The sequence below is a fragment of the Bos indicus genome, chromosome 2 (genome assembly GCF_029378745.1).
Source record: "Bos indicus isolate NIAB-ARS_2022 breed Sahiwal x Tharparkar chromosome 2, NIAB-ARS_B.indTharparkar_mat_pri_1.0, whole genome shotgun sequence".
Taxonomy (NCBI): Eukaryota; Metazoa; Chordata; class Mammalia; order Artiodactyla; family Bovidae; genus Bos; species Bos indicus.
In genome coordinates, this window is record NC_091761.1 from 20,081,247 (window position 1) to 20,099,145 (window position 17,899).

The window sequence follows — 17,899 nt, forward strand, 5'->3', positions numbered from 1 at the left end:
ATCATTCCAAATCATATCTCTATTTAAAACTCACTACCTTGGGAATGAACTTTAAACTCTTTTTGCCTGCCGGTATGAAGCATTACGTTCCCCAGCCAAGAGAGTTCTAGAAACCTTTCAGTTCTCTCGGCTTACATCTGTACATACCTGTAACCATAACCTCTTCCCCCTTTCTCCTCCCTGGAGGATGGAACTCAGCTTGGTAGATAAGTTGCAGGGTCTCAGACCTAGCACTTAACTCCAACTTGACCTGAGTCACATAAATCACTTACTCTTTTAGAGAGATGAATGTTGGAATGAAGGGCCAAGTGTCTTACAAAAGGTCATTTATCAAATTTTTGCTCATAACCAGAAGGAGAAGTGAGATAGCACTGCCTCATTAAATGAAGCAGAAGAGAGCGTCAAGAAGTCCGCCGTAGTGAACAGTGTCATGGGGGAAAGGTTAAAGAGAATGAGGACTCAGAAAAGAATCTTGTGTTCCAACCTCTTCCTCACTCCCCACACCCCACAGGTCATTCCGTCTTGTTGATTCCACCCCCACAGCATTTCAAACGTGGCCCCTCAACTCCACTCCCTCTGCTACAGTTTCCTTTCAAGCTGCTGTCATCTCCTCCCAGGCCTACTGGTCTCTCTTTTGCCCACATTGCCAAGAGCAATCCCTTTGTATTATGTAGAACCAATCCTGTGGCAAACGGGGCGTTTCGTAACTGAATGGTGCTTCTTCTACTCTCCTGAACTCTCCACTTCCTGTCACTTCCTGAAATCATCTTGGCTCATTCCCGTCTCTCTCACATCCTTGAATACCCTCTCACAATCCTGCTCTCCTTGTTAAAATCCTAAAATCTGAAAATGCATAGCTCCTGCCTCATATGCCATACCTCAAAACACTGTCTTTACAGAACTCCTATTTACTTATCTGTGTACAGCTGCCTTTTATATGGATTGTAAGCTTTCTGAAGGTAGGGATCATGCCACTTAATGTCTAGTGTAGGGCCCTAGAAGTAACCGATGCTTGGTAAAGACGCATTGAAGAAATGAGTATATGGATAGAAGTAAGTGAATTTGGTAACTGATCTTTCAAACAGGAGAGTTAATGGAGTCAAAGAGACAGAACTAGAATTCAAGACTGTAAGCTGAAAAAGGGTAGTGAGAAAACAGAAGTCTGTAAAAAATTATATTACAAAAATATTATGTACATGTATGGAGTTTTTATTCATGGAGATTGTTCTCATAAACTTCTAGCCTCTCTCTTCCTATTTCTCTTCTGTCTATAGCCTAGAGAAATCCCATTTGTCATTCCCCTGTTTAGCACTGAACAGGCAGCTATTTATATAGTAAGGTCTTTGTTGGTGGTTGCCAGAGGAGAGGAGGATGGGGGATAGGCAAAACAGGGAAAGGGGATTAGTTGGTACAGACTTCCAGTTATAAAATAAGTCACAGAGATATAATGTACAGCATAGGGAATGTGGTCAGTAATACTGTAGTAACTTTGTTTGGTGGCAGACAGTAACTAGACTTATCATGGTGATCATTTCATAATGTATAAAAATATTGAATCACTATATGGTACCACTGAAATTAATACAATATTTTAAGTCAATTATATATCAACAGCAAACGAACAAACAGCTAAACAACAAAGTCGGTCCTTAGGCCTTACACATCTCAGATTTGTTTAATTGATGGGATTGACATGCAAATATTTCTACAATCTAGTTTCAGTTTTGCTTCATCCAACATTACTGCTGATGCATTTTGACACATCAGCTATTTTTTTCAATCCTTTTCATCTTCAGTTCAGTTTGGAATTATCTCTGTGCTGTGTGTGCTTAGTCGCTCAGTTGTGTCTGACTCTTTGTGACCCCCATGGACTGTGGCCCGCCAGGCTCTCTAGGTTAATTCAATTCCCGTGTTTTCATTACATTTCTTATTTTCCCTGCAAATTAAAATGCATTTTACTCTGTTACCTTAAGAAGAAATGAAAGCCAGCATCTAATACCATTTACATTCATTCCCCTATTCAATGTCACCAATTTCCTGCAAGCACAAAATCTTTCCATTGCATCGTCTTCATCTACATGTTGAGACTCTGCAGGTCCCATGGTCTCTAAGGAGCTTCAAATGGCATTGGCAATAACCCTGTGATGATAAGTTGTCCTCACTTTTCTTCTTAATAGCCAACAATTACCCTCAGAGGCCATCTCCCCTTTCTCCAGCTTTTATACCCACATGTACCATGATAGCTATGCTCCCCCCTTCACCACACCCAACAACTGCTGGGTGAGTTGTCGTACAATTATCATGGTCCACCAACTGGCTTCTAGCACAGTTTCAGATTTACCCTTCCATGTTCATCGTTTTTCTCTATCCTAAACAAGTCCCATTCCTTGGCTAATGGCTCCATGGTGCTAAGGAGCCCTGCAACGTCAAGGGGAGAGTGAGTCTGATAGAATTCTATTTGTCCTCACCTATGTGTCCTCCACCCCACTGTGCCATCCTCCAAGTCTTTTTATCTCTTATACGCCTCCTGACGCTTTTCTACAGCACCCCAAAGAAAGCGTCATTTTCCTCTCGTTCTCTCTACACCTCTAATTCATTTCTTCTTGCCTGGAGCATTATTGTTTATGCTGCTGCTAAGTCACTTCAGTCGTGTCCGACTCTGTGCAACCCCATGGACTGCAGCCCACCAGGCTTCTCTGTCCCTGGGATTCTCCAGGTAAGAACACTGGAGTGGGTCGCCATTTCCTTCTCCAATGCATGAAAGTGAAAGTGAAGTCGCTCAGTCGTGTCCGACTCTTAGCGACCCCATGGACTGCAGCCTACCAGGCTCCTCTGTCCATGGGATTTTCCAGGCAAGAGTACTGGAGTGAGGTGCCATTGCCTTCTCCAATTACCTTCTCCAATTATTGTTTATAACAAGAGCTAAAAATTGTTGTGCTCCTACTGTGAGCCAGGAAGTAGACTTTGCACTTTATTTGGATTATCTCATTTATTCTTCATTGTAGTTCTATGAGGAAGGTACCACTATTTTCATGTCCACTTTATAGAGTGAAGAACTGAGGCTTTTAGGTGAAGAAATGTGCCTGAGGTTACAGAGCTAGAAACTTAGCAGGCATGAGACCTTCGCACTCCACTGTATCCGTTGTGCTGGAAGGCCTTGCTCTGAGAAGCTGGGGGTGACTTGCTAACTGCTGGAGCAGCAGCGCAGGACAGAGATGCTCACTTCTCGCCTCCAGTCCGCCAAGTCCAAGACAGCCTTCTGGGCAGAGCGCCTAGTGATGGCTGCCATGGAAACGACCTTTCTCTGCACCTGCTCGGATGACTTCCACCTGGGAGGGGGGGCTCCCTGCAACCTTGGCTAATTCTGGTCTGATCCCTTCTTCAGCTACCCTGCCTCAGGACAAGAGGGCATTAGGCAGCAAGCAGCCACCTGTGGTCCAACGTGACCTTGGAAAAACACCACAGGAACTGACTTACAGATTTCCTAACAAGAACTCACACTTCTACACGCTTTCCCTTCCTAGCCTCCTAGGAACGTATGGCTATCCACATCGCCTTCCCCTGATGCAATCCTAGCCTGCAACTTGCGGGCTGATCAAGAACTGATGAAAAATCTGAATAAGTAAAAATTGAATCCAGACACAAAAGAGATTCCCTGCAAATTCTTTCTTGTCATCTTCTTTCTGCCCTTGGCTTAAATAAGCTATTTTCTTAAATGCATTACTTTTATTTCCCAAATGAAATCTTCAAAATCAATTTAAGTATTTGAAAGTGAATAAAACATCACACATTATTGCCATCTTGTTGATCAGTTCTGCATCTGATGCAGTGAGACAAATATCAGATTGGTTTTAGCTCCTGCTCAGCTGTTGAACTTCAAAATTTAGGGTGTTTCCTGCTTGCCTCATTTGCCTCAACTGCCACCACAAACACTGCCACTTATCTGAAATGTTTTGAAGAACAAAGTTTACTAGATTCTGAATTTTTTCAGGATATTGTTTCAGGTATTATAATCCTGATTTTAAAACAACTTCCCTGATGATGTCCTCAAAAATTGTTGAAATTTATGCAGAGCTTTAGAAGCTAAAGTTTCTCTAAATATCCTATATTTTTTCCACCAACCTCATTATATCACTGGCACAGTCTTCTTTAATAGAAGTCAGCACCTTAAATCATCGTTAACACCTCTGCTTTTGTGTTTTCAAGCCATTTTTCTCTCACCACTTTTCATTTGTAGTACAACCACCTGGGCACCCAGTGCCACCATGAACTTCACCTTCGTCGTAGAGTGTGGGAATGGGACAGATGGGTGATAAAGGAGGCAGAGGGGGACCAGGGAAGAGCCCATCTGAGCACTTGGTGGCGGCACGATAGAACTGGCAGGCTTAGAGGAGGGGGCAGCGAGTATGACAGGATGCAGCAGATCTGTGGCAAGTGATGGTAGAAGGAAGACAGGGAGCTGCCCAGGAATACTTTCACGGTTTGCCTGTCCCCGGGATCCAGGATCGGTTTCTCCTTTCCACCAGCTGAGCATCCTGAGTCTCTCCTGGTTCTCTTTCTTCCCCTAGTAAACAGTTCCCTGCCTCCTTCTCTCTCCTGCTGCAGCTGCACCAAGTCTTTCTTGCTCTTTTCCCTTCTCCCAGACCTGACGTGGGGCTTCCCTGGTGGCTCAGCAGTGAAGAATCCGCCTGTCAAGGCAGGAGACATAAGAGATGTGGGTTTGATCAATGGGTTGGGAAGATCCCCTGGAGAAGGAAATGGCAACCTACTCCAGTATTCTTGCCTGGGAAATCCTATGGATGGAGTAGCCTGGTGGGCTACAGTTCATAGAGTCGCAAAAGCATCAGATACAACTTAGCAACTAAACAACAACAACAACAACAGATCTGGCCTTTGGCTGTGCCGGTGGTGTCCTTCTGTCCTTGCTGCTGGCTCCAGGGCCCCATGTATGACTGCTGCCAAAAGCTACTGGCTTTGAGCACTGTGACTGCACTTCTCTTTGTTAAGGAGGGAACAGGAGGTTTGTGAGTCTCTAGCGGGCTGGAGCTTTACTACACATGCGAACGACGTGGTTAGTGCCTTGGGTCACTTGACTGCCCTTTAGCATTGAGCGTCTATGCAGCAGAGGGCTTACCTTGTAATGAAGCCCTGGAAAGCTGAGTTGGACACGTTGGTTTGTGGAGCCGTGGGAAGGAGTCGAGAGTGAGCCCTGCACAAGTAGCTCCCTTGTGGATCCTGTGAGCCTTCCACATCTGGCCTCAGCTCCAGGCATGGGCCTCATCTCTGGATTAGAAGTTACTGGACAGGAATGAATGAACAAATGAGGGAAGGAGTGAGTGAGTGAGTGGCTGAAGGGTTGAATAATGCTATCTGGAAACAAAGAAGGACTGGAATGTGGAAGTCAAGGGGGGTAGTTCAGGCAGTGAAAGGCTCTAGTTCTGGGCTCCCTTACCTCACACCCGGCACTCAGGGAATCCACACTGCCAGTGGCAGCTCTCAAGCAAGGACGCTGCACAGAGGTAGAGAAACATTTAAACAGGCTGCCCTGCTCCACAGCTTAAGATAAATATTCATACTTAATACTGGTTCTAGGGTATGAATTTTTAGACTATAATTCTTTAAAATTTATTATCGTTTTAAACTTAATTGGGTGAAAATATTTATTGGTGGGGGAGGGGATGCAATTACCCAATTATCAGAGCCAGAATGAATCCTAAGAGGGACACTAAAACTATCTTTAAGTAGTGAGATGATTTTATTACAGCAACTCTTAAAACAATAATGAATGTTGTGTGTTCCTTGGTCTTTTTACAATAGAAAAGAAACACACAATTTTCAAACAGAAAACAGATTTGCATTTGTGGACAAGAAAGAAGAAAGGGCTTTGTGCCAATGAATTCTCCTCGAAAACCCCCACCACCTAAAATTGGTTTTTCTTTGAGGCTTAGGAAAAAGGAGGTAGGGTGAGGAGGGAAACTCTAGTGCAGTTACAGACAATGAAATGGAGATGTGGGAACTAGCATTAAAAATATGTTGGCATTTTCCCAAACAGGGAGTGCTGACAAGTATAATCCTATTACTAAAATCACATCAGCAATGTGATAAATGAAAGAAAAAAACAATCTCCTGCAACCAGAGTGGCTATTTGTCCACAAAATCTCATTGCCTTGTATCAATCTATCCCCCTCAAAATAGTACATAGTCGAAAACAATGTTAAGGAAGCTTTTAAAACACATCATTGAGATTACAGCACCTTTTAAAATAAACAGCACTGAATACCAACACAGGTAAAATGTCATTGTGAGATGCGGATCCGATATTCAACGGTGTGCTTTATGGCTTTCCAGTGTGTGATAAAATCTGTTCACCAGATGTACTATTTGTCTCCTGTGTAGCATACTTGAGCATCCTGTAGGCCTGAGGCCCATTTATTTCATGTAATTGCCTTTCCTGTGCACACCTTAGGGCACCCTAATTCTCCATTTTATTTCAGGCACTGTACAGGGTACCATCTGGTAGTTTAAAACTCATCCCGTTTTATTGCACTACCACAGTAGCTGTATTCAGCCATACTGCAGGCTTTAGGTGGGGAAGGACTTCTTACTACTTGCTATTTATTTTTGTCTGAAATAAAGTCGCCTTGAACTATCTACATGCAGGATTCACACGTTGATCATCACTGGTCCATACGAGCTTGAGAGAGGCTCCCCGGCAACCTGCAGACTGGAAGCAGTTTCCAATTGCTTCATGCACAGCTGTTAACTTACGGAATTGGGATTCTAAATTCTTCTCCTACTTCTGCACGTAATGATATCTTTTTACTATCTCATTTGTATTATTTCAGTTCAGATGAGCACAAAAATAAATGTATTCCATCACATCTGGAAAAGTACCGCAGAGAAATAGCTTAATATACAAAGCTGCACACCTCATTACGAGGTTCGTCACTCATTTCCAACCCAGCCTTACCTCTGCCCCGCATCAACGTGGCTTTTGTCTCAGTGTTGTTTTCATTAAATTGTTAAATCATTTTCAAGTGAATTTGAAAGATCTTGAAAAGACGAGTTTGGAAATAATATACTTGGCGGAAGGAAAATAAATCTCAGAACCTCGCAGCCTTTCAGCGGCAGCAGGTCCCGGATGAGCGCGCCTTCCCCTAACTTGTGCACAAATTAGATAGGAAGTAACTGCGCTCTCCTGAGAATTCATCTCCCGCCCCACGGCAGCTCCCACGCGGATGCGCCCACACAGCTGGGCAAGCCACCTTAACAAAGGGTCTCTGACATGCAGATGACACACCCCCAGCTGCTCGGTTCCAAATGAGTCATTGTTCACCTGCTGGTTCCTGCCTCACCAAATCCCTCTGGCCGCCTGTGTTCTGTATCCCGCTTCTCCGTTACCTCCCCCACTCCCGCCAATCCAACAGCTAAGGTCTGTGGCTTCTGGAATGGCCATGAAATGACTGCAGCAAGAGGGGGCCAGGAGGGGCGGTGGGGCGAGGTGAGTGATGACTTGGCTCACCAGCCACTGCTGCCTCCTGACATGTGTTATCTCGGCGTTGCCCGGGGAGATTACCAGTCTTTGGCCAGAGACACAGAAAGCCTTCCAGGGCACAATCTGCTAGCTGGCACCAATGACCTGTGTAAATTAACAAACCGGTCGGGAGATGCTGCTGTTCCTACAGGCACCTCGGCCCTTCCTCCTGGTGTTGGGTGACTTCAGCTCGACCACAGTTGGGGATGGAAGAATATTCCAGGGGGAAAAGGGCTCGCTAGGGACCCCTTTGCTGCAGATTCTTTACATGTTTTGCATTCGTGGCAATGACAAATGTAGCTAAATGCACCTGGCTGTAGTTGTCTGCTGTGATCTAAAGCCTGTTTGAGTGAAAAGAATAACTCCCTCTGTTATTTATTGTTGGAAGCAGAGTTTACTTTGCTGCCTTTAACCTCAGCAGAAATCAGCAATGCCAGTGTGAGAGCGAACTGATGAGTTCTAGGCATCAGAGCGAAGAATCGCTGGCTGAAGTCTTGTAAATCAGCAGAAGAAGACCAGTGACCAAATAGATTCATATTTATTTTCATGGAGTTTCCCCCTTCTTTGACTCTCAGGCAATCTCATTCTATAAAAATGTTAATACTGGTGTGAATATGAAGGGTAATTTTTTTCCCCCACAGCTCTGTCAAACATATCTTCCCAATAATTAAATGTGCATCCTTGGGCTCTAAGAGCAGTCTTGTTGAACAAAGCAACCGCAAATCCAACTAACCTTTGAAGAATGAGGATGTCAAAGTATAAGCAGATGTTTTAATTTACACAATGCTGAGATTTTTTGGATGCCAAATGTTCTTAAAATAGTTATTGTATCTCAGCAGAGGAAGAAAGATACACTCAGAAATAACAAACCTCTGGGTTACATCACCATTTTCTCATTCAGCAGAAGTGATATTGGAAGTGTTATTAAGAAAGCTATATATTAATCAGCATCTAATGAGAAAGTAAGATAATTCTATGATTAGAATATATAAGAGGAGTAAAACAAGAGAGGGTAGCAAAATTTTAAAATGTACACACACATACACACAGTCTCTGTAAAGTCCATAGCTACATTAAACACAGGGTTAAAAAAAACACTCATGGTATCCCTCATGTATGCATTAAATCACTCTAAAATGATTTAGGAGATGTATGCTATTTTCTAAAAAAGAGGATACATACTCTAGCCATGAAATTATAGCATCATGTTGCCTATTTAGTTGAACTTGCATTGCTTTGGGGAAATATTAGACACGTTTTTCACAAGTGGATGTGTGCAGGAAAGATTTATACTACATACACATAAGGAAAAATGTCCTGACCTTCAGAAGAGTTGTGAGAAGCCCAAATAGTTTACCCAAGAAAGCTGTGGAATTTACCTCCTGGAGACTTTTAGAAGCAGACAGGAGACCCATATGTTTGGGTTTGTTTCAGAGTAGTTTGAAATGGATAGAATGGGCTCATGAAGAGTTTCCCGGTCTTTCTCACTGTCACATGCCCCTACAGTCCAGCTGCCATCCACCAAGCCAGGCCTCCATACAGTCCTCCTCAGGATCCATCTTCTCTCAAGTCCTAGTCATTACTTACCAGACCCTCCTGATCTGAAAGGTTAAGCTAAGGAACTCTCATATGTTGCTAGTGGGTTGGGGAAAGGGGGCACTGTAAATTGGTTAAATCTCTATGATGGATAATTTTTCAAAATCCACTCAAATTTAAGTGTACATCTCTCTGTCCCTACAGTTATATTTCCAGGACCTTATCTTACAGATCTAGTCACACATTTCAAAAGGTGATGAATTGTTGATGCTGCTGCTGCTACTAAGTCGCTTCAGTTGTGTCCGACTCTGTGCGACCCCATAGACTGCAGCCCACTAGGCTCCTCCGTCCCTGGGATTCTCCAGGCAAGAACACTGGAGTGGGTTGCCATTTCCTTCTCCAATGCATGAAAGTGAAAAGTCAAAGTGAAGTTGTTCAGTTGTGTCCGACTCTTAGCGACCCCATGGACTGCAGCCTACCAGGCTCCTCTGTCCATGGGATTTTCCAGGCAAGAGTACTGGAGTGGGGTGCCATTGCTTTCTCCAGAATTGGTGATATGAATTGGTAATTTATTGGAGCAGTGTTTATACTAGCAAATTACAGGGAACAACTTAAATATCCATCAAAAGAAGACTGATTAAATAAGTTAAGGCACATATGTGTTAAAAGAAAGAGGCAGCTCTATGTGTCCCTGTAAAAAAGAATCTCAAAGATACTAATAGATGAAAAAATGAAAATATTATCATTGAATAATTGTTGATATTTATTCAACAATAAATATCATTGTTGAATAATTGATGTTGAATATCAATATCCTGTTGGTTTTAAGAAATAGAAAAGAGACTTTCCACAGTATAAAAAATAACTTTTGAACTATTATACCTTTTGGACTTGCGTTGTATACCTATTAAACAAACCAAAATAAATGACTAAGGAAATAAGAAAAAAAAATTTTTTTTCCAAGCCCAAATTCCACAAATAAAGTAAGAGATCTATTCTGTCTCATTTCTGCTCTCCCTCCATCCTTGCCAGGAAAACCCCTAGTATAAAGTGGGATCCAGTGAAGGCAGGCCTGTTTGACTCCGATTTTCTCTTCTTCCAGCAGCTTGAAATTTCAGAAGAAAGAGAAGAGGAAGAAGGTGGCAGAGCCCTGTGAGAGGGCACTGGAGAACACATTCTTGTTTTGCAGTTTGGTCACTGTGTAAACGTGAATTGAGTAGAGCTTCATGGGGTTGCACAGGAGCCTGCACTTCTCCTGGGAGCATGGGAAAGGCAAGAGGGGCCAATGACCACGAGATGACCACTTCCGTAGGGGAAACACTCTCTGGGTACAAGGTGAGTGTTCAGCCCAACCACCGGGCTCCTTTTATTAAGAGCTATGTCAATAAAGCCTAGCAGAAATGTAATTCGGTAACATTAATCCTGGAAAGTCTCAGCTAGAGCTCTCTGACAATTATTTGAAAACACGACTGTGGAATCACCTGAAGGAAGAATCAAGCATTTGTACTTAACACTGTAGTTGGGTTCAGCACTTGGAATATGGGAGTTAACAGGTATGGGTCTATCTGTGAGAGATGAGAGACCCTGGAAAAGGTTCAACCTTTTTAGTCTGTTTCATCAGAAATGATGTATATATTTACCTCATTGAAACAATATGAGGGCTCTTTGTTATAATCTAATCAAGAGTTCACCACAGAGACTTCCCTGGGGGTCCAGTGGTCAAGATTTCACCTTCCAATGCAGGGCATGCAGGTTTGACCCCTGGTTGGGAAGCTAAGATCTCACATGGCTCACAGCTAAAAAAAACCCCAAACATAAAACAGAAACAATACTGTAACAATTTCAGTAAAAACTTTAAAAATGGTCCACATTAAAAATATATATATCTTAAAAAAAAAAAAAAGAGTTCATCACAGCAGTGAGCACAGAGACAGGATCAAGAAATCATGGCCAGTGGATTCTCTGCCAAAATTACTTGCCACCTCAATCACTGGGATTCTTTTCTAGATGGCTTCTTCCTGGGCTCAGCAGAGACCCTTGAGTGGGGTCATGAGAGAAACCCTCTTCCCACTGCTGATGTGAGGCTGGTGAATTAGTGATAGTGCTCAACTGAATCTAAAGTCAAGACTGCTGTTTCTGCTGCTAAGTCACTTCAGTCGTGTCTGACTCTGTGCGACCTCATAGATGGCAGCCCACCAGGCTCCCCCGTCCCTGGGATTCTCAAGGCAAGAACACTGGAGTGGGTTGCCATTTCCTTCTCCAATGCATGAAAGTGAAAAGGGAAAGTGAAGTTGCTCAGTCATGTCCGACTCTTATCGATCCCATGGACTGCAGTCTACCAGGCTCCTCCGTCCATGGGATTTTCCAGGCAAGAGTACTGAAGTGGGGTGCCAAAAAAGGCCAAGATCACTGTGAAGGCAACTGTTTAACACGGTAGGGATTATATTCCTCCACCTAAAAATATCCTACTTAGAAGAAAGGAGGGCTCCGTTCCAGGCTTCTATTCTTGAGGTTTTTATTTAAAGAATACCCTATCTTAACTCGCAGCAGAGAGGCTGAAGATTAAAAATTAGCCACTGTATAGTAGCTGAGCAGTAACAATTTTTCATAAAGGTTTTTACTACACATTTGGGATTATAATTTCAATATTATGCAAATGCATTTTATGGATCCGTAATACAGAATGTGTACTGGTGTTAATGTACGTTAGTGAGCGAGCACAGAAATGCTCCAAATGAGCCATTTTGGTGTCTGCTTTCAACGTGTATTATGAATAATAAGTAAAATGTTCTGGTTTAGAACACATAATATAAAATCTGAATTCCTCTTGATTTTCATCAGTGATACACCCCTACGCAACTCCCAAGGAATTCTTCCATTGGACACAATTAAAAACTGGCTCTTAACCAATATATCTCGTTTATGGCTTTTCTTCTTGGATGGGCTGTGAAAGTAAGATAAATGCATTTAATAGGGAAAAGGGTGGCTTCCCCCTGTTGATCAAATCAAGTGTTAACCAGATGAGTGAGTTAGGAAGGGCGTGAGCCCTGACATGTCAAGATAGTGGCTCAGCTACTCCTGTTTCTAGAAGCTCTGAGTATTACCAAGTGAAGAAACATCTAAACAGGGCTACAAAGCTTGTGGCATATATTTTCAATGAATAAAATATACAGATGTCATGCCTTTAACACAAAATGTTTTGGACGAGATAACTGTTGTTCTGAAGGTATTTAAATAACGTGTAAACAGTGTTCCTTAATAGTTTGTTGCAAGCCTTGTGATCCAGCGTGGGGACCCAGGTTGAATTTTGTCAGATGTGTGCTTTCTTTAACTCTGCCATTGTGTCTTTGTGGGCAGTTACAGGTTAGAAAAGATGTTCAAAAACTAAATTGGAGGCTCTTCCTGAATGCACAGGCCTGAGCCAAACTGCTCTCCAGGCTTTCTGAGATAAAGCTTAAAAAATGGTTCTTTCCTTTTTAATGTCTTTAATTTTTCCGCATTCTAATTTTGCATGATGGCAAAGAAAGCAAGACTAAGCGACGTCACACGTACTGAAGGTGGTAGCTGATTATAAACAATGCCAAATTTCTGTTTGCATTGATTTATTTAGGGCCGTGGGGTCTATTGATCTTTCTCCTTCCATGTGTGTTTAACACCTGCCTCGTTCTTTGGCAGTCTGCAGGAAGGCAAGGTCGCACTGTCTAATAATTACGGCCAGGGCATTCAGTCAAGTAAGAATAATGTAAAAATCTTCTCTCTGAAATGGGCATCCTTAACTTATGTCTTTTAAAATACCACAGATTCCATGACTTATCTTCAAAATGATAATAAAAATATCCATGTATTGAGTTCTTATCGTGGTGTTTTATATATGCGTGCATGCGTGCTAAGTCACTTCAGTCATGTCCAACTCTTTGTGACCCATAGACTTGTCTCAATTAAGTCACAAAGTAATCTCCCAAAGTAGATTTTACAATCCCTAACCTGGAATTTTAAAAGATCAGTACAAAGTCACACAGCTGTGTAGGCCTCTCTAATTTTGCAACTCAATTTCTTGATCACTATATAGCCTTGGGTCCACTATTAATATGGCTTGGCTTCATTTACCATGTAAGTTACAGCAGTGGCATTTGGTCCTTCTATCTGACACAGACAGTACAAATAATCTTAAAGTCTGATTCAATTTCAACCAGTCATTACATCACTGTTGTGTACATTGCTGCAGTTGCTAACTGCTTTCCATTTCTCCCTGACATTTCTCTCTTCTAGATAAAAGTCTGTGGAAGGAAAGATGGATCCAGTAAGAAGGTGTAAGCAAGAATTCAATAAATGTGTGCTGAACAAATAATCCAGGTTTTTCAGTTCTCCAATCAAATTCAACAGAAAGTCATTGACTACCTGCAGATTGTAAGGTATGGTTTCTGTTTTTAAGTCCTTAAATTTTCAAAAAGAACCAAATGAAAGCCTATTAGTAGCCAGGCAGCCCTTCCAATTATTAATTTACAATCAGTTTTGAAAGGACCTGAGTATATTGTGACCTAATTTAAAAATGAACTATTGGCTATATGCCAGTAAGCAGATAAGGCTCCCACTTGGACAGGTGAAAAATGAGATGCTAAATAATAACGGCTGAAGTACGGTGGAGCAGGCCTGAGGACACAAGTCAAGTAGCATATCTACTTGAGATGCTATTCCCAGCACCATTTGTTGAGTCTTTCCTGTGCACTGACCCTTCCCACCATGTCTTAATTGGCATGGTACCTTGTAAGGTAAATATTATTGTCTTCATTTTGCAGATGAGGAAATTGAGGCTTTGGTAAACTGTCTAGCATCCCATTGTTAATAAGTGGTTGAACAAGGATTTAATTTCCGATTTGTTTGATTTCAGGCTTCCCTGGTGGCTCAGATGATAAAGAATCTGCTTGCAATGCAAGAGACCCAGGTTAGATCCCTGGAAGATCCCCTGGGGAAGGAAATTGCAACCCACTCCCGAGTTCTTGTCTGGAGAATTTCACGGACAGAGGAGCCTGGAGGTCTATAGTCTACGGCGTTGCAAAGAGTCAGACATGACTGAGCGACTAACACTTTCACTTGCTTGATTTCAGAGAACATGAGAGAGGAACAAAGAGAGGATGATGATTTTTAAAGAACAAATCTCAATTTTCTGAAATCCTATAGCAAAATTTGCCTTTATTGTGGTTGTAGCAAATTCTGTTTTGTTATTTCTGGCCTTCTTATATCATCCCTACTTAATTAAAAGCTCTATTTGGGAGTAGGAAGCACATGCAAACCATTTTTTCCATTCTTCACAGGCCTTGTTCAGTGCCTGGGGCAAAGTAGATTTTTAAGGGAGGTATTTCTTTTATTCCTCATATGTTTACTGTTTACTCTGTGGCCAAGTCCAGGAAAGAGGACAAGTCGCCCCCTCCAGAAGCCTCCAGCCCAGTGAAGAAGGAGGTTAAAGAAGCAAGGCTGTCACCTGGGTGTGGATGCGCTCCGAGAGGGGAGGCAGAGACATCCATCCACCCGGAGGGCTCAGCAAAGGCTTCCCAGAGATATCATCTGAACTCACTCCTGGAGCATCGGTAGGAAGCAGGTAAAGAGAGCAGGGAGAGCATCGCAAGCAGAGGGAAGCGGCAGGAATGAGTGAAGGCCCTCCAAAGAGAAAGAGGCACATGTATTGGCCTGTCCCAAGCAGCCCAAGTTATCTCGATCTGGCTGTTCACATGCGGGGTTGGGGGACTGCTCTGGGCGGGTAGGGCAGGGGCAGGAGGGGACCAGCATAAGAGTGTGGAGAGGCTCAGAAGGATCAAGTGTCCCATGCTAAAGTGCTTGTGCCATATCCTGACCATTCAGACAAGCATACATTTAGCAAGATGATCAGCTGGACAGCGGAGAACAGAAAGAGAGGGAATAAGACTGGTGGCAGGAAAGAACACCAAGGAAGGGATCAATGACGCTGGAGTCGGGGAGCAGGGGCGGATCTTGCCTACTAGAGAAGAGAAGCCCCTTTTGTACGTAATTTGGAACACACAGATATTTTATCGTTATTCTTAGAGCTGCCACCTCCTCCAATCTGTTTTCTCTCTTCATTAATTTGTGGGGACCACCTGGACTAAAAGGCTGAAGGAATCTTCACTTTGAACTTGTGTTTAGGCGTCCCAGTGTAATTCCCAGAGATTTAAATAGAGCTGCATTGAGGCAGTTTGTATCTTAATAATCTCTCTGTGGGCAGAGGTAACAGAATCACAGGAATCGATATCAACAACCTAACTGGAATACCTCAGAAAGAAAGAAATATTATTTTTGCTGCTGCACATATTTTATTTTGAAAAATCACGAGGATCTCTATTAGGAAATCATTCTTCCTTGGCATTGTGTTGCATGCTTAACACCACACAAGGTAAATATGCTAAAATTAGTGTCTTTTTCATGAAAAACCACATAACTATAAAGCTCTTTGTTTTCATCCAACTGCTGAAAACATTTGTGTAGGCAATTTCAGTAAACATTTGGAGAATTGGAAGTGTTCTCTCCTACACATATGGTTCTTTATGAAGAGGTAATTTTTATCTATGTTCTACTCAATTGAATATTTATAAGTCTGTTTGGCCTCAAAAGTACCTGATCTCCCCCCACCAAAATACAATCCCCCTGTAAAACTAAAGTGAGATTTATTCAGTTACCCTTTAAGAACTTTGTGAGTTATTTTCATTTTCTCGCTATGAATTTATTCCCAGTACAATCCTAAATTTGTCTAATTTGCTGTGTTATTGCAATTAGTCAATTCTCCCTGTTACCCAAATAATAGCCTTCTAAGTTTGAGGTTGTAAATCACTCATCCATTAAAAATGCCATTTCCTTGTACTGCAAATTCGATTCATTTAGAAAAGAAAAAACCATGGCATGGAATGGAATTAGGCAGTGTCATGGACACATTAACATTTGGATCAAAATTTTACATTGTGTCAGCCAGTAAACAGTATAAATGGTACAGATTTGCAATAAATAATTGTCTATTAATACTCTGGCATGCTGTAGCAAATTACAGTCGCACTTCAGTAAACACAGCTGTAGATAGGCGCCAGGGCCAAGGGAAGCAAGCGCCACCATTGGTTTGACTGGAAACAGACCGTCATACAGGGATGCAGGCAGCTCTTTTCCAGCAAGGGGGAGCTTGGCTGTGGATTAAATGCCCGGTTTTGTAAACGCAGGCGGAAGACCCACTGGGCCCTTACTGCAGCTGGAACATGGCATGCTATAGACCTATAGGAAGTGTAGATAGCGAACTCAACGAGGGTTTCCTTTATGTTTCCTGAAGGTGAAAGGGATGGCAGCACATTTTATTAACTAGAAAACACTTCCTGATGCACAGGACTGACTTTGAGGGGAAATCAGCTTATGGTTGGAGCAGCAACTGTTTTGGGTGTCAGTTATGGAGCCACTAAGGGACCACCCCGAAGCCAGGCTCTCCCCAGAGTCTGTCTCACATGTGGCTAGATTTAGGTCCTCCTTCCATCACTCCCTCTAGAATCTTCCTCACTAGACAACTGAAGAAACTAAAATCAATACCATTTTCAGTGTTTGGCTTAAGGCTCTTAAAAGTGAAAGTGTTTGTTGCTCAGTGTATCTGATTCTTTGTGACCTCATGGACTCTAGCCTGCCAGACTCCTCTGTCCATGGGATTTTTCCAGCAAGAATACTGGAGTGGGTAGCCATTCCCTTCTGCAAGGGATCTTCCCAACCCAGGGACTGAACCTGGGTCGCCTGCATTGCAGGCAGATTCTTTACCATCTGAGCCACAGGGAAGTCTTAAGCCTCTTAAGTCCTGTCAAAATACAAACAAAGTGTTGGGAATGACTGCTAAATGGATATATTCACATTTGTTAACATCTTGGTCTGCAGCAGATGATCAAATAGCCAAAATTAGTGTGCTGAGTAGGATGAACTGTAACTCAGGACAGGTAACCTTTCCTACGGGAGAGGGGAGAATGAAATGTTGCTCAAAAGACATCATGCAGGTACAGGGCACGAGAAGAAGCAGGGGGCACACAGAAAGGATAAGGAATGAATCACAAAAGTGACTAATATGTATACAGTTCTTTTGTGAGAGCAAGTACTGCCACTATTATATCATCCCCATTTCCCAGATGGGAAAATGGAGGCCCAGAGATGTTAAGGAACCTGCTCATCACGAGTACCCTGCCAGTGTGATGATTGTACTAAAGAATCAGGTGCCTCCAAAAGCTCATTTATCTTAGTTCATAATTTAACCCAAGACTCTGTAGGAATAATAGAATTTACTGATATTAAGACCACATGGTTCAATTAATTGAAATTGTGACCCTTAGGAAATGTCTATAATATTCTAGATTCAAATCAAAAATTAAATTCTTTTTAAAATTTCTATTACTATCCTATTTAGTATCACTCAGCTTATAAAGAAAAAAAAAGTTCTCTACTTGCCTCCAAATTTAGTATGTGTTTTTTCTATACCCGTACATTTAAAATAAATAGAAAAATTAAAGCAGCCTTATATGTCATATTTTAGCAGAAATATCAATGTCTTAAAAAGTTGACCATCTAGAGAAATATGATTTTTCTTGATTGAATTGAATGCTATTTCCATCAAAATTATTAAAAAAATTATTGAGCACTTACTAAGTATAGGGCATTGTCCCAGATTTTAGAGGACTGCCTAATTTTGTTTTTCATGTCTACTAAAAGCTGAGCTTAATTTGGAGCTATTTCTTAAGAATGGGGAGCAGCTGTGACTGATTTATTTAAATACTTTAGAACATTTTTAAATTGTTTTTCTAATTCACCAGA

General features: G+C 42.1%; 1 long non-coding RNA gene across 1 annotated transcript in view; it reads right to left on the bottom strand.

Moving 5' to 3' along the window:
* LOC139186998 (uncharacterized) overlaps positions 1-17,899 on the bottom strand; it is a 172,041-nt gene that overhangs the window by 26,319 nt on the left and 127,823 nt on the right. Inside the window, exon 3 of the long non-coding RNA XR_011570695.1 lies at positions 5,135-5,298. This is a non-coding gene — a long non-coding RNA (uncharacterized lncRNA). The remainder of the gene's footprint in view (positions 1-5,134; positions 5,299-17,899) is intronic.